Source organism: Phaenicophaeus curvirostris, chromosome 1, assembly GCF_032191515.1.
Source record: "Phaenicophaeus curvirostris isolate KB17595 chromosome 1, BPBGC_Pcur_1.0, whole genome shotgun sequence".
NCBI classification, from domain to species: domain Eukaryota; kingdom Metazoa; phylum Chordata; class Aves; order Cuculiformes; family Cuculidae; genus Phaenicophaeus; species Phaenicophaeus curvirostris.
This window is the reverse complement of record NC_091392.1, coordinates 3,466,911-3,493,815: the sequence shown is the minus strand read 5'-3', so window position 1 is coordinate 3,493,815 and position 26,905 is coordinate 3,466,911. Positions and strand designations below refer to the sequence as shown.

The window sequence follows — 26,905 nt, the reverse complement described above, 5'->3', positions numbered from 1 at the left end:
CTATTTTTAGGACGAGTGATTAGCAGGTCTTCTAAAAAAATCACAAAGGCAGACTGAGAAGCCTCAGCCCTTAAAGTTTATGTAGCAAAAAAGAACTTGTGAGTCAGGCCCTACTCCAGACTTGTACAAAATTCTGCAAAATATATATAAAAAAAAAAATCCCTGAAGAGTCCCTAGCAGCAACACTTCAGAAAAAAATGTTGCCTTGACAACTTCTTATTCTTCAAAATTTTAATTAAATGAGATGCCCAGTCTTGTCCACAGGGTCAGCACATATACGCAGCTGACAAAGTCTGGAACCAGGCTGGGTCCTCATCTTTCAATAATTAAGAGCCTCATGCAGAACACCAAAGTTTTGTTACAAAGTAGAGCCTGATTTGCACAACATAAAGTCAAATGAACTGAGAGAATACAAATGGATGGACAGAAACCACAGTCTGCAAGAAAACCGAAGAGCAAGTTTTGCTGTAAGGATGAAAGCAACACAATGAGTACCAGCAAATGTGTGAAAAATCAAACTGTGTGAGACATAGATAATCAGGGGAAGGTGACTGAGTGCCTTCAAACACAGAAATTTCAATAGAGCATCTATACAAAGAATCCAGACCACAAGTTTTATCAAAGGGAGATTCAGTGGTTTGTTTTCCAGTCTAACAAAACTACAGAAACAAGCTTCAATACTGAGGAAAATATCTCCCAGCAAAACAAGTTTCTGAACCTAGGTTTATGTAAAACCATACCAAATCATAAATAGTATTTATTTTTATTTTAATTCATTAGAGTATCTCATTCAACCTTCCCCAGATCTATACAGTAAAACACTTACTAAGTTTTCAAAATGACTTAAAACTGGGTTGAGCTCTTTTTTTGTCATCCCAGGGATTGTTAGTCTGGAAGAGTCAAACGATGCATTTTCACTTTTATGCAGCACGAACTCCTACATAAGTCGCAATGAATTTTACATGCTGAAACCCTGTAAGATTATATTCTATACAACAGTAACACATCACACTTATTAATAATCTTAGTTTCTCTTTCTCTCCATCTGGTGTTATTTTCAAGCATCCTTCATCAACTTTAAACTTGAAACCATTTTTCATTTTCTCATGTCATTTTATTTAAAGCATATGCTTCAGTTATCATCTTTGTCTACATGTGTGATATCAATAGTGATTCTATACAGATAGAGTCAGAGTCAGAAGTCTTTATTAGGTAACAGCTTGCCTCAGCAACACGGGTAGTCTACAAACTATTTAAATCAATTAGACTCGTTTCCATATTACTCAACCCGATAAGATTCTGATACAGAGCATCTGTAAGTAAACACATATAGACAACTAGAAGAAAAGCTATTTGCAAACACTAAGAGATCACAAACAGATTGAACACAAATCAAGATGACAGCAAATGCCATCTGAAATCTCAGCCAGGGACACATCTCAGTGTCCTGCCCAGCAGAAGCCACCATAAACATTTCAGAAAAAGGTGTAGGGAATTCCTGCAATACAAAATTGTAAAACAAACAATAAAAAAGGGCTTACTCCTACTTCTATGTCATCTATTAGTGGCTGGCGTATGCCCTCGAGAATACACGTTCTTCTGATTCACTGACAAAGTAATCTCCATCAGATTTCCAAATGCTGTCATACTCAGTTTTAGTCCATTACACAACACAGTTTTTTTAAAATTTCAAGTAAAATAAAATATCTTAATTAACAGATTATCATATGGCAACCTTTCAACACATAGTTTCCTAGTACCAAACCAGTTAATACCGAAAGGAAAACAATTAGTTCCCTAATACCACGGTCTATGTGTCCTCCTAGTGATAACTATCTGAAACTGCAGTAATAGGCTGTTAAGAGCCTCTCTTCTCTGTCGAACTCTATTTACTTCCTTCAGTTTTCATTTTATTTAGGCAGATTGCAGCTGTCAAACCATATGCTGCTCACCTTTACTCACATACAATCCTCACAAGCTCAACATTAAATGTGCATTTGGGAATACAATAAAGCTGTAAAGATAGCTAGTAACTACTGCATGTCAAATGTAAAACAATAAAGCATTTTAAGCCTTTTGCAAAGTACTTCCAGCGTTTAAGTTTCTACACAACATAGTAAAGTAACAGATTCCAATACAATTTTCCGGTAAGTCTACGTGCCAAATAAAATGCAACAATTACCTAAGAACTTCAACCACAAGTGCATTCCTACAAAGCAGCCATACTACAACTCTGTAGGCCACAGACTTTAGGTCACTTAATCTAAATCCTTTCTATCACAGTTCACTGCATTTCCTCCTTGCACTCTATCAGAAGAGCTTTACCTGATGGGTTTTTCACCTATCAGGCGTCTAGACCACGTACCAGGCAGAGAAATCAGTGAAAACTGATTCAATGAGATATTTCAGCAGGTGAGCAACAATATCAAGCTACAGGGGAATGCAAAAAAAAATCATCAAAGGTTCTACCAGCCTGAACTGAAAGGGAAATTCACCTGGACCTAAAATCATGCAAATTGGTGTGACCAGCTACCTAGTTACCTCTAAACAAGACACTGAGACACCAGCAGCTCAGCGCTCAGTTTAATCCGGTATCTCGAGCTGTAGACACACACTACAGATATCAGCAAGGGAAGCGTTACAGCAAAGAGCACTGCCAAGCTTAGGGGTTGTTACCCCTGAAATCCCAAAGCTACCAGTACTGCTAACTGGTAACGCGTATCATAGAATCATAGAATAGCTTGGGTTGGAAGGGACCTCAGAGAACATCCAGTTCCAATCCCTCTGCCATGGGCTATAAGATCTCGGAGCCTTCTCTTCTCCAGGCCAAACAAGCCCAACTTTCTCACCCTGTCCTCGTATGGGAGGTGCTCCAGCCCTCTGATCATCTGTGTAGCCTCCTCCGGACCCATTCCAACAGTTCTATATCCTTCTTATCTGTATCAGTTATTAATATTTCAGAAGGACTGAACGGATCAAAGCATACAAAGTTAAAATACAAAATCACATGGTGACAGTGGTGACACCGCAGCAAATGCACTACAATACTGGGACAAGGTCATGTACGCTTCATATTAAAGACACGTGAGCTGAACTTCTCATTGTCAAGTTAGAACCTGATCCCAAACAAATCCCCAGTTCCTAGTAATTCTATAGGTAGTCTTTACCTTCAGATTCACAAGCAGAGACAGATTTTTAAATCAAACACCAGAAGCAACACCACACTGATGAGGACGTTGGTTCCACAAACACAGGTTTGAAACTTGGACAAGAAAAATGAGGAAAAAACCTCAAAATATCAACAGAAGAGTGAACACAGGCACCTCAAGTAAGCTGAAAACCTGCATTCTCCATACAAAGTTGACAAAAGCAACAAAGCTGAGGGCTGAACTGCAGTTTTTGAAAGCTGCAAACTGACTCCTGCAAGGGAAGAAGAGTTTTGAGACACTGAAGGGTTATAACAGAGGAGCTATTGACAAACACAATTACCAATACAATTACCATGGAAATTCACAGGAGGGTTGCCAACTATAGGTTGATAGGCAGTGCATCTTTCTGGAGACAGAGAGAATTACTTCATGGCTATTCTAAAAGAGAAAACGGGCTGGCTAAAACCAATTATAAAGCTGTAAATTTAAGAACTGTTTGTATTTTCAAGAATTTCACGTTGTTTTTATTTCTGTAAAGTCAAGCAAGTTACAATATATCCTCCAAGGTCCAATGAAATGCACTCATTCATTACAAATCAGGTTATTATTAATCCCCCCAAAATTATGTTTATCTTCAAGCTTCAAACTGACAACATGATTTATAAACATTCATTTTTCCAGCAGAAGTTCTGTATCTCTTCATATACCGGAAAACGTGGACAATTTATGCATCCAAGTACTCCTTTACCAAGCTGTTCTAGTCAGTCATCAGTTTGCTAGGTCAAGTATTACCCTTAACTGGTATTTTAGCCAATTAATATGAAGAAAACACCAAGAAGACCCAAACAACTCAACCCAAAAATATCACCCACACATTTTAGGATCATACAGTGATTTAAAAAATATGTTAACTTTTTTTTAGTTATTTCAGTTCATTCGACTTGATTAAAATAAATTTCAAAAAAATACATAATTTTTGAACTACCTAAGAATTCGAATTTTCCCTTCAGAAGTGCTCTTCACCTTGCTTGGGTCCCACAAACCTGCTACAGTTTCATTGATTTATATTGTTCTATTGTGACTATGTGTTCTGTAAAATGCAGACATATTTTGGTTGAAACGATCTCTTATATTACAAATAATGTTATACAATTTGAATATATGTTCTACGTTAAATCAAATGAGTAATAGAGTATGGCTGCTTGTCTCCTTTTTCCACGCACATGCAAATAAGTTTACTTCTTATTCCCAAATCCTTGAAGTCCTACGAAATCTGATGGCTATTTCTAACTCATGTGAGTTTAGAAGCCACTGACTCAGGGATAACCTTGTTAAAAAACCTAAGGAATGAATAAATTAATTTTAAGCATCATTGCAAGAAACGACTTGCCTTTTGCGTATTTGGAACGCAACAGGAAAACAAGAACACAAAATAGCTTTGCTGATGCTGGTTTTATCTCATTATTTGAAACATAATTGGATTATTTGAGAATGTATGACTCACAGTTCACTGGTGCCTAAGACTGTCAATACTTTCTACGTGTCAGACTGTGTTTAAGTTCATTCCATGCTGCCACCAACTACACTGGGGTCTGTGAACTGCATTTCACTGCGGTCCCTCCTGCCGTACAGCCTGTGCTCTCTGCAGCGCTACCCTCCTTCATGAGGTAACACCATTCTGCTACATAAGCTCTGGCATAGAAATAAAAGTAAGGTGGATGGACAGTGAAAAGGAAGAAAAGAGAAAACAAAACACAGTGGAGTTTTTCTAAGAAATACATTTTTAGATTTACCACGTAAAACAAGTTTTTCAGGAAGTGGCTCATACCGGAAGCCAATGACCTCACAGCTTCTTATAAATACCACAATTACAAAGTGAAAGAGAAAAGTATTTCTTGCTACCACTTTCTTTTATCGTTCACATGCCAACTATTATCTCAACGCTTCCCAATTATGAAAGCCAGGAATAGGGATTCGCAGGTCTAAAATACACATTGATGGAACACTCTTGCCATTCCAAGCTGTGAAACACCATTAAAACTCTGTAATATCATAACCCTTCAATGATATTTTAATTTTGAATCTTAAGTTTATTGTGCAGAGCCGTAACAGTCACCCCTCACATTTAAGCAAATCATCAATCATTCATGTTCTCCAACAGCTGTCCCCAGCCCTTTCCTTCCATATCCAAAACTACCTGTCCCTATTTCTGGTCCATCTCGTCTCCACTGTTATAACTCTTCTTGAAGTTATTTTCTTGTACAGCTTAAATGAGATTTTTCTATGTAGACTCCTGTCAAGCGCCTTATCAAGGACAGGGGAAATACCAGCCTTTGAAAAAGCAGGTCTTACCAGAGAAGTTGTTGCGTTACTCCAATATAATTTACTTTCAGTACGCTAATTGTATTGTATTTTCTTTATCAAGTACACAAAGCCTCATTCTCCAAGACTTCAGAAGTCTACTGGAGCCATACTAAGAGAATAGATGTGTCCAAGAATTTTCTGGGAGCTTATCAGTTCACAGGGACTTTAGTGCTTTAGCATCATTCATTTTTGCATCTGCTTCAGTTTCTGAACCACCACATCCACCACCCTATCTGCCTTTTCCCCACTAGGTCCTTACAAAGGACAGAACCCATGTTAAAATGCTGTCACCTGCACTGCCGGCTCTGTTTCCCCATTGTTTTTCAGTTGAACAACTAAAAAAATCTCTTGATATTTATTTACCACTGTTTGACACGTCTTAATGCGGTTTGTAGGTTCTGTTTCTCTTTTCATTTTTTCTCTGCAGCTCAGTCCTTTCTCCCTTCCTTATATTGTTCCCTTTTTAATGCACTTACCCACACATCTGCATCTGAAGCCCACACAATTTCTACCTATTCTAATATGAATATCAGCTCTTATCCCACTAAATGAGAGAAATTCCCACCGTTCGCTACAAACCTCCACGTTCTCTGGTTTACTTCAACAAGTTTATTAGCTCAGTGAGCTGAAATACCTTCAGTAAGAACTGGACCTTAACACCTTTTTTGAAGTCCACCAATACGTTCTGGGACATGTTTTAAATCTTGGTAAAAGAAGACATACAAAATCCCAATTTTTTTTCCACCCACACACTGCACTACTTCTCTAAATACCTCCATATACTACTGTTCATAGTCTTTGTTCATGGATGGGTGTAGATGCTTAGAATCATAAATTTATCAGCCAGGTTTGGGGAGTACTGCATCCAGCTCTGGGACCCCCAGGGTAAGGAGGACACGGAACTGTGGGAGCAAGTTCACAAGAGGCCACCAAGACAATCAGAGAGCCGGAGCACCTCCCATACAATGACAGGCTGAGAGATTTGGGGTTGTTGAGCCTAGAGTAGAGAAAACTCTGGAGAGACTTTACAGCAGCCTTCCAGTACTTGAAGGGGGCTATAGGAAAGCTGGGGAGGGGCTCTTTATAAGGGCATGAAATGATCAGTCTTTAAACTGAAAGAAGATAGGTTTAGATTAGATATTAAGAAGCAATTCTTCACTTGGAGGGTGGTGAGCACTGGAACAGGTTGTCCAGAGAGTTGTGGATGCCTCATCCCTGGCAGTGTTCAAGGCCAGGCTGGACAGGGCTTTGAGCTACCTGATCCAGTGGGAGGTGACCCTGCCCATGGCAGGAGGATTGAAACTGGATGAACTCTACGGTCCCTTCCAACCTAAACAATTCCATGATTCTATGATTAGTTTGGGTGGGTTTTTTTTCATTAGTAATCCTGGCTTGTGTTGATGTTTGATGATAAAACTGAATCAGGAAAGGAGAACCAGCATTCTGTACAAAAAGAGCTGAGTAACTTCACAGACTTGAATAACAGAAGTGGGATGAATTTGAACAGCACACGCACAGCATGAGTATAATACATATTCCCACCAGGTAAATAGTTCCTTAATTTGGAAACTATTAAGGAGAAAAAGCCTAGCCCATTACAAAGTGGCTGTGGGTCATCAGAGTGACATTATCTATGAAATACAGCAATTGTGACTCAAATTTATGGCTGCCTGGAAACTTCATTGATTATTACGTGTGCCCTGTTTAAGAAAGATGGATTCACAGTCAAGCATGAGAGGCACTTTCAGGTAGCAGAAATGGCAAGAGATGGTAACCTCTAGCTTTCAACTGAGAATTCAGTGCTTGTCACAACACACAGACCTGGTGTGCTGTACCAGAAATCTAAAAGGAAAAAATATAATAAAAGAAAAAGAGCATTGTCTGATCAATAGCAGTGGTCTTAGATTAAGAACTACAATTTATCAGGCAAGACCAGTGACAACAGCCAAAGGACTCCCTCCAGTCCACGAGCAGAAGAAAGCAAAAGAGCAGCACTGGTATAAACAGGGAGAAAGTGGTTGCATGTTCCTGCTGCCTCCCAACAACAACAGATGCCTGCCTGCACGAGCTCCTGCTTTGCTATTCTCTGCTCCATCGGGTCTACGTTAAACGGTGCAACTGCAGGAATCAGCTGAATGAAGCAGAGAAGCAGCACCTGCAGCCTCCACACTGGTCTCAGCTGGTAAATGAAACAACAGCACCAGTTCCAAAATGAAAGCAGGACCATGAATTTTCCGAGGCAGGAAATGGAGGCTGACTTAGGCAGTCATTTCATGCAGCCCCAGCTGTGGAGCAGCAGCTAACAACAGCAAGTTGATTAAGAATACTTTCTTAAACCACGTTTCTGCCCTGACGAACATTTCCAACTGCACTACACATCAAAGCCCAGCACAGCAAGCTAACTCACCACAGACTTCAGATGTTCTGGAGGACGTTACGAGATGCTAAGGGACACTGTGTCCCATGTTGGTTTAGCAGTGTGGGCAGCAGGCAAATTAAGGTGCAAAGCCAGCACAGATTCGAGTCAAGTATTCAGAGCAGACATTTTAGGATGATCAGAAGAATGGAAAAATCAATACTGTGAACACAAACTAGAAGGTTTGTTTGCTTATCTGAAGAGGCATGAGCAGGTATCATTCCTGGGCATAAAAGCATTTGAGCAATAAACATGAGCAAAGACAACTGCTTAAGGCAAAACCTACAATTACCATTAAAAAAGGGGATATGAAATGGCCCTTCAAAACGCTAGGCTGCAATTCAAAGACTTTCAAGACTCTGGATGCTCTGATTGTTAGAATCTTTCTTCTAAATCTAACTATGGAAGTAAGAATCTTGTTCTTGAGAGAGCGATTGATTATTTTAAAGCACAAATTATACGACGATTATCCAACACCAGGCTTCTTATACCAAGTTACAAGACTAGAATCCTAGGAAGCCGTTTCCCAGTCAATATTCTTACTAGAAGTTGCCAGCAATTCTGCAGTAGTATCAAACAGCATCAGCAGTATCACAGACCAGGAACTCAAGGTACCTTAAACTTACCATATACGAAAGAAATAATGAACAAAACCAGCCCAACTGGAAATTCTGCTATTTAAAATGACGTCTTCACCAATAAAACAATGGACTAAACTGCAACATGATCCTTCAAAGAGCATCAATTTCATCTCGTTCTCAAGAAAACCAGAAATTCTCATTTTCTGAACATAAACAACAAATGTCTTACAGAGAACAGGAGAATGTATTCAATGTAAGAAAGGGAAACAATCACTGTCTATTAATGGAATACCTCAGTGACAAGAAGCATGCATGGACAATGACTCCTCATGTTTTTTCTTCAAGCTATGTGGAGCCTCAATTATTCGGTAATAACATCTGCTATGCTAGTTCACTTGTTATTCGACCAGTCTAAGCACACACCACTGCTACTGATCAAGTCAGAGCACCTCTAACAGTTAAATCCCAAACATATTATAAGCAACACTTTGACATCTGAAGTAAGTCTTAAGATTCACATGTGCAGTAGGACAACACAACCTCACTGAAGTCCTAATTGCCCTCTCCCTGGAGGTGTTCAAGGCCAGGCTGCATGGGGCTTTAAGCACCCTGGTCTAGCGAAAAGTGTCCCGGCTCACGGCAGGAAGGCTGGAATTGGATGATCTTTAAGGTCCCTTCCAACTCAAACCATTCTATGATTCTATGATTCTGATTTAGACTAGTGCAAAAGTAATAAGCTAACTGGTAATGTTATGGGCACATGGCCTAAAAGGTTTACTTAGAAGCTTGCGGTCCTGGAGGAATTTCTACATCAGTATTAAGTCAAACCTAAATGCCTCAAATAATGATAATTAAAGAGCAGAACAAATCCTTTACGAGAAAATAACTATAGTTACAAATTCATGGTAATGAGCCACATAAAAGGAAAACATATTTCCAGTATGTGAGCCAGATGACTGCTGGACCACATTAGTTTATGGTAAAACACAAGAACAGATTTCTAAACATCTGAAGACAAGCTCTTCAAAAGCCATTACCCTGGGCTAACACATTAATCCAGTGGTAGCACAACATATCTTACCATGAAATCTAAGTTTCAGATTTCTGCTTTACTCCTGAACTAGCTTCTGCACCAGAGCATCAGGCATTTGACATCTCTGAAGTTAATTCCTACATCAATTCAATGGTTCTTTCAAGAAAAGGCACCAACCCTTCTGTACTCACAGAGTCGGGTCAAACGCCAGTGCTTGCAAGAAAGGGCAATAAGCAAATGAACAGGAAACATGGTCAGTAGTCAGGATTATGGAAGATCCAAGCAGAAATTCAACATGAAAGAAGACACGCTAGCAAACAGGAGAGCTTTGGATACTGCTGTCTTGTAACATAGCTGCGTATGGGATGGCAAACCGTCTAACGTTCTATCTTTCTAACGCTGCTATCTTTCGCACCCAAGAAGTAGGTAATATAATAAACTCCTTATCAAATTCAATTGATAGGTCTCTTAAAGTTAACAAAAGCACATGACAATGCCAACTGAACATGAGCCACCAGTGTGCCCAGGTGGCCAAGAAGGCCAATGGCATCTTGGCTTGGATCAGAAACTGTGTGACCAGCAGGGCGAGGGAGGTTCTTCTCCCTCTGGACTCGGCACTGGTGAGACCGCTCCTCGAATACTCTGTTCAGTTCTGGGCCCCTCACCACAAGAAGGATGTTGAGGCTCTGGAACGAGTAAAGAGAAGAGCAACGAAGCTGGTGAAGGGGCTGGAGAACAGGCCTTATGAGGAACGGCTGAGAGAGCTGGGGGTGTTTAGCCTGGAGAAGAGGAGGCTGAGGGGAGACCTCATTGCTCTCTACAACTACCAGGAAGGAGGTTGTAGAGAGGAGGGAGCCGGCATCTTCTCCCAAGTGACAGGGGACAGGACAAGAGGGAATGGCCTCAAGCTCCGCCAGGGGAGGTTTAGGCTGGACATTAGGAAAACATTTTCCAGGGAAAGGGTCATTGGTCACTGGAACAGGCTGCCCAGGGAGGTGGTTGAGTCACCTTCCCTGGAGGTGTTTAAGGCACGGGTGGACGAGGTGCTGGGGGGCATGGTTTAGTGTTTGATAGGGATGGTTGGACTCAATGATCTGGTGGGTCTCTTACAACCTGGTTATTCTATTATTCTATGATTAGGAGAACAAATTAATTATAACCAGATGAAATCTAGAAAAGGTATATGAATTGCTCAGATTTGATTTTTGTGTACACAGTAAACATTTTTGTTTACATTTTTAAATTAAGCTTTGCTGAAAAGAGAACCTCACCTATTCTGGTCTCCCCATGTTGGTCATCTGTCTCTTCTCCACAGCCTCCAAGTTTTAATCATATCTAGCCTGGGTTTCTGTGCTTCTATGCCTTCAATCCTCTTTCAGGGACTGCAGCCTGCAGCACTATAGGGGTGGCCTCTGCAAGGAGCTGCTAGAAGCTTCCACTATGCCTGACAGAGCCAACACCAAATGGCTCTAAGAGGGACCCACTACTGGCCAAGGCCAAGCCACTGAGTGATGGTGGTCTGGGGTAACATACTTAAGAAGAGAAAAAAAACAAACAAAACAATTGCACTGCAACTGCAGCTGGAGAGAGAATGTGTCAAGAGAAACAACTCTGCAGACAACAATGCCAGTGAAGGAGGGGCAGGAGGCGCTCCAGGTGCTAGAGCAGAGACTCCCCTGCAGCCTGTGGTGAAGACCATGGGGAGGCAGGCTGTCCTGCTGCAGCCCACGGAGGTAAACGGTGGAGCAGCTATCTACCTGTGGCCCAGGGAGGAGCCCATGCCAGAGCAGGTGGACACCCAAAGGATGCTGTGATCCCACAGAGAGCCCGTCCTGGAGCGGGCTCCTGGCAGGACCTGTGGCTCCATGAAGAGAGCAGTCCATGCTAGAGCAAGTTTGTTGGCAGGACTCGTTTGTTCCTCAAGGAATGCACTCCATGAAAGCGACCAGCCTGTGGGAAGGACTCACATTAGAGAAGTTCACAGAGGACTGTTTCCTGTGGGAGGGATCCCCTACTAGAGCCAAGTAAATAGTGTGAGGAGTCCTCCCCCTGAGGAGGAAGAGGCAGCAGAGACAGTATTCGATAGACTGACTGCAACCCCCATCCCCCATCCTCTGTGGCAGTAGGCAGGAGGAAGTAGACAAAACGCTAAGCTTGGGAAGAAAGCAGGTGTGGGGAGAAGGCATTTCTAAGAACTGGTTTTATTTCTCATTATCCTACTCTGATTTGATTGGTAATAAATAATTTCTCTGAGTCGAGCCTGTTTTGCTCCTGACAGTAACTGACGAGTGATTTCTCTCTGCCCTTATCTCAACCCATGAGCCTTTTTATGTTTTTTCTCTCTCTCAATCCTGCTGAGAAGGGGGAGTAAGAGAGCAGCTTTGCTGGGCACCTGGCATCCATTCAGGCTCAACCCACCACATCACTACCCACAGGAGATGAGGAACTCGGCAGCAGAACTGCAAATACAAACAACATAAATCCAGAGCTATCAGCGAAACTGGTTAACATAATGAAATACTTAAATATGCTCTTATAAACCACAGGAGGAATTAATCAGTAGATGATACTATTTTATTTAACAGAACCCTTGAGAGGCACAGAATGTAGAAGCAGAGGGGTCAACTGAGTACCCATTAGCTGAAAAAAACCACATCTTTACAATTTCCATCCATTTTAAACTTAAACAATGCAGAGAAAATCACATTCCTAAGTCAGTTCTGCAAGAGATGCTGCTACAAAGACAGGATACTTGCTTTTAAGACTGAGAAGTTCCATCCATCCAGTGCATACAGCGGCTACACTGGGGAAACACACGCTTCAACCACAAGATATGAAGTTATTTACTTACAAGCCCTGGTCTATAGAAAAAAACAGGTATGAAACCTTTCTGTTATGGACCACATAGTAACATTCCATGGGAGGATTTCCCTATACACTACTAAGAGGGTAAGAGGGATTTTGCATTCATCTTGATGTACTGAGCTCCTGGTGGCAGTGAGGGGCAGCAAGAACAGAAAACACGTGCTATGACTGAAAGCTAATCTTCGAGTTTGACCGCAACTAAACTTGGTTGTGCTAACAGAAGAGGATACCATGTAAAGCTCACCACTCACAGCATGGATAAAGAGGATGGGGAGGACCTACTGCTGCCCTTCCTTGCTTGAATTTCTACTCTCTTGTAAATTATTTTCTTTAAATTTCCAGAACCACCAAACCGCAAAGACAGCGTGGCATTTGGTGAGAAGCCAAAGTCTCCTTTGCTGCAGGAAAGGCAGATAAACAACTGACGAAAACGGAGGAATCATGAATGCCACCTGCAGGAAGAGGATGGACTTAATTCACCCCCAGTTTTGTTTCCTGCAAGACAGCAGTGAACCTAAGACCTAATCTTGTGTGGATATTGCCAGCAGGCACAACCATAAAAGACAAAGTGAGCAGGAAGGGAGCCACCTCCTTCAAAAATTTAATGCATTTCTACTCACGTTACCAAAAAGCACAACAAACAGTTAACAACATTGGCTAAGGTGTTTGCAAAAAGATTTATGGATCAAATATGAAAATAAAGTATGCAGAGCACAATTTATCTAGGATAAACTCTGCAAGTCAGAAGAGACATCAGTTTATAAGGTAACATTAGAGGTATGGAGCAATTAATGTTGACATAGCTACCAAAGAGACTGTATCTGGAAGTCTCAGAGCTGACTTCCAGTTTTAATCTAGTCAGGAAGATTTTTCTAAAGCAGCAGAACAAGAAAAAAAAAAATTTACAGTCCTTGCCTATTAGGAATTGTACACACATCACAAACCTGTTCTCTAAACTAGACCTCATATAATTCAGGTAACTACAATTTTTTCATGGTAACTGATCTTGTAAGAAACTGCCAGAAGACACGTTACTACTTTATCAGCCCACAACATCTGGAACAGAATCAAACCTGTTCTTGATAATAAGAGCACTTTGTAATTTCCAAGGAAAACATCAACGGAAGTGATGAATATAACCAGATAAATCCTACAGAGGCTGTGATCACAATAACATTAGACATGACAAATGATATTTATAATATTCAATTGATCCAGCAACGAGGAGAATAATCTTACATCAACCTGCTCAAAAGCAACTTTACCCACAGGAACACACAGTTTGCTTTACAGGAAAAGACTAGAAGAGCTTGTTTTTTAAACCAGTGGTCTTTAAACTACAGGAGCATGCAATACATTGTTAAGAGGGGGAAGGGCACAAAAAAAGTTAAGAACTGTTGGTTTAGAACAAAATAAGGGCTATAAATGCACATAACTGCTATCTGCAGATGCAGCATGTGCAAAACAAGGGAGAGAAGAGAGGCATTTACATTAGAAGGACCCTATTTGTTCAAACTAATGTCAGCTGGCTATGAACCACAGTTGCACTAAAACTGAAACCTGGATTTTCTACAAATCAGTGAATACAAGAAGTGCAACAGCTTTTTGAGAGGACCGAGGAGCCTAAAATGAAATCTGTTGTGGGAATCATACTGCAACAGTGAAGGACTATATCCTGCCATCCAGGCTGCCTTCTAAGAAGTTATCTTTCCGTATTTCTGTAACTGGAAGTGGTCTCAAAGATCCCTCTCTCCCACCACAATTCTAAGGGCCAGGGCTAACCTACCACACATTTCTACCAGCATTGCCCCCTCCCATGTTATGCAATTTTAATCTTCAGTACAAGTTATCACTGCTTAACAGGTGACATTCATTACCAAGGTAATACTGCTTTCCACTAATTCGGCTTTATTCAGTAAGTAACATTTCAGTTCACAATTCATGGTTAATTCTCCCCAGTCACCACCTCTGACTTTTTTTCCCCTCCAAGATTCAGCAAGGACTTCCTTACAAATGTCAGCAATTCCATTAACACTGGGACAACAGACGTTCCCACTGAACTCCCACTGCCAAACTCTGCCATGTTAACTCCCTTTAACCTCAACGCCAATAACATAAAAACTGCAGTTTCTTGAAAAGTAAAACTGAAGCTTTTTCCTAAGCCACAAAAAAAAAAACAACCAAAACCACCCCAAAAAAACCCGAACAACAAACCAAACACCTATAAAACACCCAAACAGTTGTGCTGTGCTACAGGCTTATCAACACAGCAGATACATTCAGCGTTAGTGAAACCACATATATTAAGGTGGTCCAAACTCATTCCTGTCCCATATTCTGTAAACACTATAAAAATGCAAAGGGTATTTTACATTTAAAATGGTGATTTCCAGGTTAATATTGTTTTATGGGTATTATTCAAAACTGACAAGTCTAACAATCCAGAAATTAAAGCTGCAGCATTTTCTTTTTCTATGGGAAAGGCAAACAATTGTCTGTCGAAGCTACTAGAATTAGTTGTGGTCCCACGACAGTAATCTCTGGAGAAGCAGCAGGTCCCGTAATGCCGGATCCAGCGATTTGCTTTTAGTTTATACAAAGAACTACAGATGCCCATGGACAGAGCTAAGAAGGGAGCAGGAGGAATCAGACAATCTGGCTTGAAGAGAAGCTCTAGAGAAAGACGGTGTCTCCAAAAGACACATTGGAGAGCTGGGCAATCGCCAACCACATGAAGCTTAACAAGGGCAAGTGTTGTGGTTTTGCACCTGAGACATGGCAACCCTGGATGTGCGTACAGGCTGGGGAGCAAGAGGCTGGAGAGCAGCCCTGTGGAATGAGGTGCAGGGGTTTTGGTCAACCGCAAGTTGAACAGGAGCCAAGAGCGTGCCCTGGCAGCCAAGAAGGGTGCATCAAGCATGGCATTGCCAGCCGGTTGAGAGAGGCTCCGCTCCACACTGGTGCAGCCCCACCTCAAGTATTGTGTGCAGTTTTGGGCACCGCAATATAAAATAAAGATATCAAGCTATTGGAGAGCGTCTAGAGGAGGCTACAAAGTTGGTTAAGAGTTTAGACGGGACGTCATATGAGGGTGCAGCTGAAGTCGCTTCGTCTGTTCAGCCTGGAGAAGAGGAGATTGAGAGGAGACCTCATCACAGTCTACAGCTTCCTCACAAGGGAAGAAGGAGGAAGAGCAGGCACTAATCTCTTCTCTTTGGTGACCAATGATAGGACCTAAGGAAAAGGCAGGGAAATGTGCCAGGGGAGGTTTAGGTTGGATATTAGGAAAGGTTCTTTACCCAGAGCACTGAAACAGGCTCCCCAGGGAAGCAGTCATGGTGTCAAGCCTGACAAAACTCAAGAAGCATTTAGATAATGCACTCAGACACATGGGGGAGAACATTTGGATCGTCCTATGCAGGGATAGAAACATAGAATCACTAGACTGGAAAAGACCTTTGAGATCATCAAGCCGAACCGTACCTGTACACTACTAAATCATACCCCTCAGCACTTCATTCACTCATCTTTTAAATACCCCCAGGGATGGGGAGTCAACCACCTTTTCAGTGAAGAAATTTTTCCTAATGTCCAATCTAACCTTCCCTGGCATAATTTGAGGCCATTCCCTGTCGTCCTATCACCTGTCACCTGGAAGAAGAGACCAACACCCACCTCGCTGCAATCTCCTTTCAGGCAGTTGTAGGGAGTGATAAGGTCTCCCCTCAGCCTCCTTTTCTCCAGGCTAGACAACCCCAGGTCCCTCAGCTGTTCCTTGTAAGACCTGTTCTCCAGCCCCTTCACTAGCTCGGTTGCTCTTCTTTGGACACAATATTTCTCTCCTGTTCTTCTTACTCTGTGATTCTGCGATCCTTTCACATGAAAAGCAAGAAGACTGCTCTTCATGTGTACCTCCACAGGACGTGGAATACTAGGTTCTCTTGTTCTCCAGCCCCTTCGCCAGCTGCATTCCCCTTCTCTGGACATAGTCCAGTCCCTCAATGTCCTTCTTATAATGAGGAGCCTAAAGCTGAACACAGGATTCGAGGTGTGACCTCATCAATGCCGAGTCCAGGGGCACAATTGCATCCCTGGTCCTGCTGGCCACTGTTTCTGATACAAGCCAAGACGCCGTTGGCCATCTCGGCACACTGCTGACTCCTGTCCAGCCGGCCGTCAGCCGAAGGGAACTGGACACGATGATCCTTGCGCGTCCCTTCCAGTCACTGTGAATCGAGCTCCCAGGGAGGATGGAGCATCCTTCCCCCCTGCTGTTCCCGGGTCCGGCCGGCAGGGGGCGCCGCGCCCGGTACCGCGGGGCTCGGTTCTCTCTCCACGGGATAAACAGCCCATCCCGAGCGCTCCAGCATCCCGGGCACCGCCGGGAACTCACAGAAACCAGAGCATCAGCATCTCCCAAGAGCCGCAGATACAGATGGGAACGGAGAAACAGCTGTGGTTATGCTGGTTATGCTAAATAAGGGGGGGTGGGCGGCAGGGGAACAGGTACTATAAACACCGAACTCCATAACTCGTGATGATACAGCAACCACACCTTAATTAAAACCATTCACAGAGCTTTCGGTTTGCAGAACACATCCAGGCAACAGTATTTCTTCCCACTAAATTGTATTTCGCTGCCTCCCCCTAAAAATTCGTATTTCCCCCCCCCCCAAAAAGCTCGTATTTCCTTTTCCCCCAAAAAAACCTCATATTTCCTTCCCCTCCAAAAAACCTCATATTTTCTTCCCCCTCAAAAAACTCCTATTTCCTTCCTCCCCAAACACTCTTTATTTCCTTCCTTACCCCTCCAAACACTCCTTATTTCCTTCCTTCCCCCCCAAACATTCCTTATTTCCTTCCTTCTACCCCCCCCCAACACTCCTTATTTCTTCCCCCCCCCCCCCCATAATCACTCCTTATTTCCTTCCCCCACCCTCAATGACTCCTTATTTCTTTCTCCCCTTAAACGCCAAACACTGCAACCAAGACGGTGCATCTTCCCCCTCCCTGGAGATTTGCTGGGCAGCAAGGAATCTCCTCAATTTCAACTACCCGATACAAAGATATGTTGAACTTTAAACACAGGTCATCTGGATGACCGGGATCCTGCCCCTGGTAAACTCCTCATCGATAGAAAACGGCAAACAACATGAAACAGAACATGCTTGGTTTTCTCCTGAATAGGCTAAAATTTGAACATCAGTCCAATTCCACCTTATTTCTTCTGCACGCTGTAATTTATGCAGCCAGTACCTGCCTTCATTTTACAACTCTATTTTTGCAGAAGCTCCTACAGTAGCTCCCACTGTTGTGCTAAAATTCAGTATCATGAATATAATATAGGTATTAGTCAAATCAGCACATTTTTCTGGTATTCCATACACAATGTTACTAAATAAATACAAAAGCCATCTTACTTTACTGAAAACATAAATGCTGTCAAAATCATATCCAATAACAATACAGACAAAAAAGAATTAGCCAAGATTCAGGGTATGTTTTCCAGACAGATCCAAACTCACTCTGTACCAGGAGAAGTTCTGCGGACAACGTTCAACCTGAGCTAGTAAGTGCTATGAAAAAACAAGGATTACTCTGGGCTCCAGTAGCTGCAATCAAAGGGTTACACTTCGGTGTGGCATCCAGGCAAATCAGCACAAGAAGCATGTAGATTTTGTGATAACAGAGCAGGATGCTTACCAGGTTTCCCTCCCTCCCCTCATCCCACCGTGGCAACTCAGTGCTGCTTCTGAAAATTTGTCAGGGGACACACAGCAAAAAAAATAAAAATAAAAAAAAAAAATCTCTGTATTGTTACAGCAAGCCGACTTCACAAGTCTTCTACGAAGAGGAGACTAACATGCAGCATTCTCTATATGTAAGCACATCCTAGGCTTGGTTGCAAGACAGTAAGATTTTGAAATATCGGACAGAAAAATATTACGAGTGCTTCAGTATCTTTGTATTTACTCACTCTGCCCACTTTATGTAACTGCACAACTTAGGTTCTCTAATAGAACCTCCTGTTTGTGCAAGCACGACCTGTGCAGAGAAGTGTTTATAAAATCGTAGCTTACAAACGCTGTTAAGAATGCCCTTTAAACCATTTGGTTCTCAATTTCTTTTTGTTTATATTTAAGTAACAAATTTCCAGCCCAGCAAGAGTCAAAAAACACCCTTCACCGTCAGCAGTGCCTCATTAACGCTTTATAATGTAATAATTAAGAAAAAGAGACAGTTCTCAAGTAACACTGGAATTCAGCCTGCTGTGAAACCCAGTTCGGGAGCAGTACCCCCTCCCCTCATCCACAAAACTTCCCACATGTTTATACTACAGCCTTCCTCAAATAAACGACTGTCAACAGCAGAACTCCAATGTCTGTGTTGATTAAAACTATTAATTACAAGCATATTATTACTATTATTATTTTTTTATTGTCCTGCCAGATACATCACTGCATTTAAAAAACCTGTTAAACATTTTCAGCCTGACTGCTTTACTACCGTAATTAATATTTCTGCTATATAGATGCCAGTCTTGCAGAGCTCTCCAAACTTTCCTCTGTGGAGAAGCCCGACACTGGGGACATTTAGCAGATTCCTTGAAGAGCTCGAAGTACTTCAAGAAAGTTCACTACCTAATGCAAGCGTTCAGAACAGGAACTTACAAAAGGGTGAAACCTCTGACCTTGGTGACGGTAAAACATAGAACAAACCCCTCCAATACCCGGTCCCACTGTTAGACAGCAATGCCACAGCTGCTGGCTGAGATGCAGTATCTCGAAGGACTGAAGAAAGATGCTGGATTTTATACTCCATTTTCATGAAATCCAAAACCAGAAGAAAAGCATCATTTATGCTTAAATTCCTGATGAACAGTTGCAGCCCCGTTAATTCCATCTCCAGTCATTAAGAAAGCCTCGAGTCGGCATCCAAAATTATCAAACTGACTTGGAAGAACTGCTGGGGAGAGATTATTTTTTTAACTCTGTATTTCAGTGTTCACGTTTGCAAGTACTTTTAGCCTTTATGTCATGGCATTTTCAAGCTCATATTCTGGTACTACTGATAATTCCAGGAGCAAGATCTTTATGGGAAAAAAACAGCATGCAAATACAGCATGATCATCTACAGCCAGCCACACGATAACTGAGAGGACAAAAAATATTACTTCATGTTTTCATTTTTAAATAGAAAAGAAATACAGTAAACACGCGATTACAGCAGTTAAAAAGCATCTAGCCTAAAGAGATCTTCTTAATTTTAACCATAAAATAGGCTACCATCAGCACAAACAAACATGTTTTCAAAATAAGTTCACAATTTCCCTTTTTATTAAAACAGAAAAAAAAAAGGTTTCCCTACTTCCTACTGCTAAACCAACACAAACACTAGTTTAGATATTTTCTTTTCAGACGCTTTTTAAGTAGTTTTAAGTGGTTACAAACAGTAAAATAGTGACTTTTTATGCCACTGAAATTTGGTAAAGCATTAGACCCTAAAATGGAACTTGGAGTACCTTTCTAAGAGTTAAATCAGTGTTATTTACACAAAAAGTGGACTGAACTGGCACAATACCTATTTTTCATAACCCTTTTTTCCATATACATTGTATTTGTCACCAAAACAGCTCTGTAGAACACAGTGTACAGCACAAATTGTGCCTCGTCATGAACTGACAGCAACTGAGAAGAACTAAGTTATAAAACGAATTATTTTTTCCTCTAGTCCACCGAGAAGGGAAATTATCTTAGTTTTATTAAAGACAAAGGGGATACGGGATCCAAAGGGCTCATTTTATGTTAACTGCATCTCACTAACAAAAACAGAGAAGGCAATTTCCTGGAGCATCCATTCCATGTACACTCAAAAAATCAGAGACGCTGGCACACGTTGTTACTGCGCACCTTCCAGTATTCTCAAGCCTCTAACAAACCAATGGCTCCCTATTTAATTTCCCATTTTAAGGTAGGTTTCTTTCTTCCCTAAAAAAATACAAAGACATGCAAATGTGCCTGTACCAATCAAGTCTGCTACCCAGGCTGAATAAACATATTTCTGTAAGTAACACATCTCAAATAACTCCTGTAACCCACACAACACATCAGCCCTCCACACTGTATGCCCAGTACATCCAATTACCACCCCAGTCCTTTCAGCATCACAGGAGCCCACACCCATTTCAGAGCCATCACCCTCCTTGTTATTTTAAGGCCATATTTCCTTCTCATCAACAACAATCAGTATCTGGAAACTCTCATAATTTCATATGCAAAAAGACCTGCACTGATAAAGTTACGATGGAACAGAAGTGAAAGCACATGAAGCAGCATAAACCGCCCCCGATCCATTTACTGGACTAGACCAGCATAAAATTGTGAACCTTATCTTTCCATCCTCCTTCTCATGTTGTCTATTTATAGGGCATTAAAATCCTAGTACTATGAACAGAAGATTTGTTTCTAGTGCAACTCCCAAGCAATTTTAAATATCTATGCACGGTCCTCACCATTAGTTATAAAACCATCTCTCCTCTTCCTGACCTATTCTCATTCATCTGCTGTTATTTAACTCTTTAAGGCTATTTCAGAGTCACGATGTTATTAATGGTTATGTAATTCTTAAAACTATACTGCATTTTAAATTTTGAACAGTACAGTAGGAACATACACAACAAAACACAGATCCAGTTTGCTTTTTCTCCCCTCCTCCACTTTTTCTAGACCAAAATATCTCAGTGATCTAGAATAGCAGTCTCCCGGATTTTTTTGATTTTTTTTTCAGCTCGTCAGCCCCAGAACATTTAGCAGTGCAGAAATCTGTCTAATGAACACAAACCTATAGAAAACAGATGCCATTTCCTCCCTTGTTTCCTACTGACCCCAGGTACATTGCTTGCAGACGGCCGGGGTCCACTGCCTGCAAGCTGAAAGCCACTGATCTAGAACTGCGTATCCTCTTACTGTTTGTTCTGCTACCCGAGAAGTTACATTAAAATGGCATTACGTTCCTCAACTCCAAGCTGACTAGTCTTTCTTCATACAGAACCATTCCTCCAGAGCTTTCCATAAAATCCTATTTCCAGAAAGGAAGAACTGCCGAAAACAGAACAGCATCATTTAAGATACCTCAGTTTGCCACAGATCCGGACGCGGCACAAGTCCTTCACGCTAAAGACTGCCCAACCTACCTATAAATAGGCTCAAGGCTTCAGGCTCAGGAGACCGATAGCTGAACACAATCCTCACAGCGTTCCCTGTGTTACCTACATAAAGCGGCATGCCTTAACAACGCCGGGCTAGGCAGATACGCAGCTACCGCTGTGGCTTATGAAGGATAACAGGGAGGGAGGAGGGAAAAAAAAATAATTGCTGGGCATAAACAACTCTCTTCCGGAAAGAAAAACCTCCCTCTCCAGAGGCCAGAGCTAGCCGCAGATGGGCAGTCATAGCTCGGTCACAGGTAGACGTGCTAGCCAGGCAAGAGCCTTCGGGAGATTCAATGGGGCAGGACCCAAATGGCAGCTCCCTTCAGCAGCACAGTAGGCAAGAACCTCCAAAAACGGGGTCCAAGACACCTCCCCTCGGGCTGGAGGTCTCTGCAAGAACCCCTCAATGTGCCTGGTCCCAGCCTCGCTGCCACCCTCACCCCATGGTGAGAGGGTCCCGGCCACCTCCCCAACAGGCTGGGCGTCCAGTCGTTGTCACAGCCCCATGATGGGACCATTCCCGGCCCCATCACTGCCCTCACTCCACAGTGAGGGGGTCCTGGCCACCTCCCCACAGGCTGGGGGACCAGTCCACGTCAGAGCCCCATGACAGGACCATTCCCAGCTCTAACACTGCCCTCACCCCATGGTGAGACAGTCTTGGCCACCTCCTGTCAGGCTAGGGGGTTCCACCAGGGAGGGTTGGGGGCCCGATCCCAGATCTACGACACCCTCACCTCGTAGTGAGAGGGTCCCAGCCACCTCCTTGGGCTGTGGGTCTAGCCCCTTGCCAGAGCCCCATCATGTGCCCATTCCCAGCCCCGCTGCTACCACTCTTGCACCATGACAAGAAGGTCCTGACCACCTCTTCTTGGGCTGGAGGTCCCTGCCAGAACTCCATGATGTCTCTACTCCCTGCATCACTGCTGCCACCCTTGCAACACAATGAGAGGGTCCTGACCACCTTCTCTCATTCTGGGGGTCCAGCCCCTGCCAGAAGCCCATGATGTGCCCATTACCACCACTGTTGCACCATAACGAGAGGGTTCTGAATACCTCCTCTTATGCTGCAATTCTCTGCCAGAGTTCTGTGACAGTCCCTGCTTCAGCCTCACAAAGAGAGGCTCCTGACCACCTTTTCTTGGTCTGAAGGTCCAGTCTCTGCCAGAGCCCCACTATGCACCCATTTCCAGCCCCACCGCCACAACTCTTGCACCACGACGAGAAGGTCCTGACCACCTCCTCTGGGGCTCGTAGAGCTCCACGATGTGCCCATTCCTGGCTCAATGCCACCACCCTGGCACCATGACGAGAGAGTCCTGAACATCTCCTCTTAGGCTGAAGCTCTCTGCCAGAGCTCCGTGACAGTCCACGATAGAAGGTCCTGACCACCCCTCCTCAAGCTGGGGGTCCCACATCCTCAGGCTGGTGGCCTCATCCCCGTCAGAGGCCCCCTGATGTGCCTGGTCCCAGCCTCACAAACAAGAGGCTCCAGACCACACACCCTCACTCTGGGGGTCCAGCCCCTGCAAGAGCTCCACGACGTGTCCATTCCCAGCCCCGCTCCTGCCATCCTTGCACCATGACAAGAAGGTCCTAACCACCTCCTCTTGGGCTTGCAGAGCTCCACGATGCATCGATTCCCAGCCCTGCTGCTGCCATCCTTGCACCACAATGAGAAGGTCCGAACCACCTTCTCTTGGGCTCACAGAGCTTCACAATGTGCCCACTCCCAGCCTCAATGCCCCCACCCTTGCACCACGACAACAGGGTCTTGACCACATCCTCTTGGTCTGGAGGTCCCTGCCAGAGGGCCCATGATAATCCCTGCTTCAGCCTCGCAGCCAGAAGGTCCTAACCACCTCTTCTTGAGCTGGGGGGTCCCACTCACTGAAGCTGGTGACCCCATCCCTGCCAGAGGCCCCCTGATGTGCCTGGTTCCAGCCTCACAGCGAGGCTCCTGACCAGCCCCCCTCATTCTGGGGGTCCAGCCCCTGCAAGAGCTCCACGACGTGCCCATTCCCAGCCCCGCTCCTGCCATCCTTGCACCACAACGAGAAGGTCCTAACCACCTCCTCTTGGGCTCACAGAGCTCCACGATGCATCAATTCCCAGCCCTGCTGCTGCCATCCTTGCACCATGACAAGAAGGTCCTAACCACCTCCTCTTGGGCTCACAGAGCTCCACGATGCATCGATTCCCAGCCCTGCTGCTGCCATCCTTGCACCACGAGAAGGTCCGAACCACCTTCTCTCGGGCTCGCAGAGCTCCGCAATGTGCCCACTCCCAGCCTCAATGCCCCCACCCTTTGCACCACGACAACAGGGTCTTGACCACGTCCCTGCCAGAGCCCCACGACAGTCCCTGCTTCAGCCTCGCAGCGAGAAGGTCCCTGACCACCTCTCCTCGAGCTGGGGGGGGGGGTCCCACTCCCTGTCAGCGCCCCCCTGATGTGCCTGGCCCCAGCCTCACCGCGAGAGGCTCCCCTCATTTTAGGGGCTCAGCCCTTGCCACAGCTCCACGATGTGCCCATTCCCAGCCCCCTGGTTCTGGAAGCGGGGGGGGGGGGGTGTCTCACTCCCTGGTTCTGCACCCCGCTCCCTTGCCAGCCCTCCCCCGCCCTCTCCGCCCTCTCCCCGGGCCGAGGCGGCGCGAGGCGAGGCCGCGTGACCGCGCGAGCCGCCGGCACGTGGCCCCGGCCATAACAAACAGGCGGGTGGGCGGGCGCGCGCGCGCTGCCAAGGGCGGGCGGGCTGCGGGGAAAAGGCTTGGGGGGGGGGGAGGAACGAGCGATTGGGGTGGGGGGGGAGAAGGGGGGGGGGGGGTTGCTAGGAGCGCAGCGATTGGCCCAGCGGGGCGCGGTGGGCGTGGCCAACGCCGTCCCGCCGCCTCGCCTGCTGCAGTGCTGAGGAGGCGCCAGGCGGGGGGGCCGCTGCGCGCGCGCGCGTCGAATAAGGGGAAGGTGGGGGGGGGGGGGGGGTGGGGTGTGGAAAGAGGAGGTCGGGTTTCGCGCGCGCGCCTCCCGCGCAAGTTGCGCCACGCGGGGCTCGCGCCCCCCCCCCCCCAAAAAAAAAGCATCTCTGAGGGATGGATGGAGGGATGGAGAAGGGAGGGATGTCCCGTTCCGCCGTTCCCACCAAAGCACCCGCTTCTCTGCTCTCACTCACCCACCTGTAGGGCCGCCTCCCCACCCAGCGAGCGGCCGTGCTTGGGCTTGGCGAGGGGAAAGAAAGAGGAGGGGGGGGGATTTTAAGTAGGGGGGGGGGGGGGGGTAAGGTCTAAATATACCCAGCAGCGCCCGTGTCACGGAGCGGGGCTGGCGAGCAAAGCCCAGCCTTCCCCCCATCACACCCCCCCTCCTCCCGCATCTTGTTTTCTCCATACGCACTTGCAAATGCGGAGCTGCCCCCCCCCCCAGTATTTATTGGGGGGGGGTGTTGTTATTTTTGCTCCATTCGGGATATGCACGCAGCGAGGAATTAAAGACGGCGCAGTCAAATCCTTACACACACACCCCCCCCAGCCCAGCTCCGCTGTCTCTCGGCTCCATCCCCTATGTCGCCCCCCTCCATGTCGCGATACCTGGGTGCCCCCCCCACCAAGACGCCCCACTTGCCGTGTCCTACGAGTGGGTGTTGGGATGAGAAGAAGGTGGGGGAGGAGGGACATAGCGGGTTTTCCTTCTTCCCACGGTGGCTTCTCCCTCCCCGCCAGCAAAGAGCGAAGCTGCCGGCCGGGGTGGGGGGGGTGGGGGGGGTTGCTCCTCGCTTTGCATCCAGGTGCGGGGGGCGCATCCACGGGTGGGATGCGAGGAAGCAAGCGAGGGAGGGAAAGAAGAAGGGGAGGCGGTGGGAGCCGGGATGGAGCGAACCAAGCTTCCCTCCTCGCTTCCCCCCGACTCCCCTTTTTTTTTTCCTACCACCCCCCCCCCCCCCGCGCCGCTTGTGTTTACCTCAACTTTGAATTTTATCTGCGCAACATGAGCTGGAATGCGGACATGGAGGGCGGGAGGGCGCGCACACACCCCGCTGCTCCGCGGGGACACCCGGGGGGGTGCTCCCCTCCCACCCCATCCATTGCATCGCGTGGCATCGCACCCCCGCCTCCCCCCCACGCCCCCCTCATTTTCTTTTCCTCCTCTATCCCACCCCCCCCCCAAAAAATAAAACACCCTGCAGCGCGCATCGCACCGGTCCCGCCGGTAACTCTCACCTCCGACAGGCTGCTCGGAGCTGCTGCTGCTGCTGCTTCTCCTCCTCTTCCTCCCCGCCCCGCAGCCCCAGCTTTGGGGCGCTGAGACAGGTGCAGGCGCGGGGCTGGGCGGGACGGGGCAGGGCAGGATGGGGAGGAGGAGAAAAAGGGGGGGGGGGGGGGGGGCAGAGCTGCCCCGCCACCTCCCAGCCGCCCCGGGCTCCCCCAATGCTTCCCTCCCCACGATGTTGTTTCATTATATCATGTCCATCATGTGACACCCGCGGGCTTCTCTCGATGGAAACTTAAAGGGGACTTTCATGTGACGACGCTCACACCACCGGGAGACCCGGACGGCACCGGGGTTTGGGGGGGGGGGGGGCACCAAACCAGCACCCCCTGCCCTCCCCCGGGGGGCTGCCCTCTGCACCCCCCTCGCTTCTGAGCAGGTCGCTGGGCTTGCTTGTTCGGGTGCCACTCGCCTCCTTCCCCGACAGCTTCTATTCCGTGCCCCCCATGGCCCACTCCACCGCCAGCCCCCTTCCCCAGTCCCACCAGTAACTCACCTCCCTTCTGAGCTATTCGCCTCCCTCCTAAGCAAGTTGCTGAGCTTGCTTATTCGGCTGCCACTTGCCTCCTTTCCCGACATCTTCGATCCCCGGCCCCCCCACTGCCCCTTAGCCCCTTCCCCAGTCCTACCAGTAACTCACCTCCCTCTGAGCTATTCACTTCTCATCTGAGCTACTCACCTCCCTTCTGAGCTATTCACCTCCCTTCTGAAGTACTCAGCTTCCTTCTAAAGAAGTTGCTGTGCATGCTTCTTCGGCTGCCACTTGGCTCCTTCCCTTAAGTCGCCCCCATGTCGCAGCCAGCACCACAAGCCCCCCTGCCCCAGTCCTACCAGTAACTCACCTCCCTTCTGAGCTATTCACTTCTCTTCTGAGCTCCTCACCTCCCCTCTGAGCTATTCACCTCCCTTCTGAACCACTCATCTCCCTGCTAAGTAAGTTGCTGTGCTTGCTTGTTTGGCTGTCACTTGCCTCCTTATCCTACATCATGTCCCCTTCCACCCCATGTTGCACCCTGCACCCCCCT

At 45.8% G+C, this 26,905-nt stretch overlaps 1 long non-coding RNA gene across 1 annotated transcript in view; it reads right to left on the bottom strand.

Moving 5' to 3' along the window:
• The window catches only part of LOC138725659 (uncharacterized), a 70,927-nt gene extending 44,999 nt beyond the window's left edge, over positions 1-25,928 (bottom strand). The window contains exon 1 of the long non-coding RNA XR_011338285.1: positions 25,832-25,928. This is a non-coding gene — a long non-coding RNA (uncharacterized lncRNA). The remainder of the gene's footprint in view (positions 1-25,831) is intronic.
• Positions 25,929-26,905: the final 977 nt, after the last annotated feature.